Raw genomic sequence first — 1,128 nt, 5'->3', positions numbered from 1 at the left:
AACCAGTTTGGACTTTTCTCCCATTTGGATCCCCATTATCAGCAAGGAAGTCACCAATTCACATAGATGATCTCTATGACGTGATATATGCTTTTATCGATTTCTATTAAGTTCTAAATTAGATAGACGTGATTTACTCCACTGCTGACGCTAGTTAGACACTATTAAGGGAGGAACAGATACTGAGGATGTTTGAGAATAGGGCGCTGTGGAGAATATTTGGACTGAAAAGAGATTAAGTGATGGGAGGTTTGAGAAAATGGCAGAATGAGGAGCTTCATTACTTGTACTCTTTGCCACGTATAATTAGAATGATCAGGTAAAGGAGGATGAGATGGGCAGGACATGTAGCATAATGGGAGAGGAGGAATGCATATAGGATTTTGGCAAGAAAGTTAGGAGGAACGAGACCACTAGGAAGACCTAGACATAGGTGGGAGAATAATATTAAAATGGATTTTAGAGAGACAGGATGGGGTGGTACAGACTGGATTGATCTGGCTTAGGATAGGGAGCAGTGGAGGGCTACTGTGAATATGGTAAAGAACCTTTTGGTTCCATAAAATGTTGGGAAATTCTTGAATAGCTGAGTGACTGGAAGCTTCACCAGAAGGATTTCGCTCCATGAGTTAGTCACAATTGTAAAAACATGAGTAACATATTTAATCCAATACAGATGCTTTGATGTATCTAAATAAACATTAAACCATTCTGAGAATCATTAAAAATCTGTATAAACAAAAAATGTTGAAGTTTTTGTACAAATCGCTCTCTTGCAATGGGCTACAATGGGGTACAAGGGTGACTTAAATTTGAGAACTTTGATCTCGAGTGAGAGGAACTGGTTAATTCCTGTACATATACATAAAATATTGCAAGTAAAAGAAACGACAGTTTTCTTAAATAAATTTCATACACTCCATCTACTATGGGAACGAGGGGCCGTCATTATCAGTTAATGACGAAGATCATTATGCCATCATCAGAAAATTACTAGATTCTATTTTCAACATACATCTAGTATTCAAACACATGCAAGACTCTTCTTCTGTTAGGTTGCCTGTAGAAGGTGTAACACACTCTTGGTCATAGAGTAGATGGAATTTATGATCAATTTTGGATGATCTC

This window comes from Cryptotermes secundus, unplaced genomic scaffold, assembly GCF_002891405.2.
Source record: "Cryptotermes secundus unplaced genomic scaffold, Csec_1.0 scaffold1366, whole genome shotgun sequence".
NCBI lineage: Eukaryota > Metazoa > Arthropoda > Insecta > Blattodea > Kalotermitidae > Cryptotermes > Cryptotermes secundus.
The sequence above is the reverse complement of the archived record's forward strand: the minus strand, read 5'-3'. Positions refer to the sequence as shown.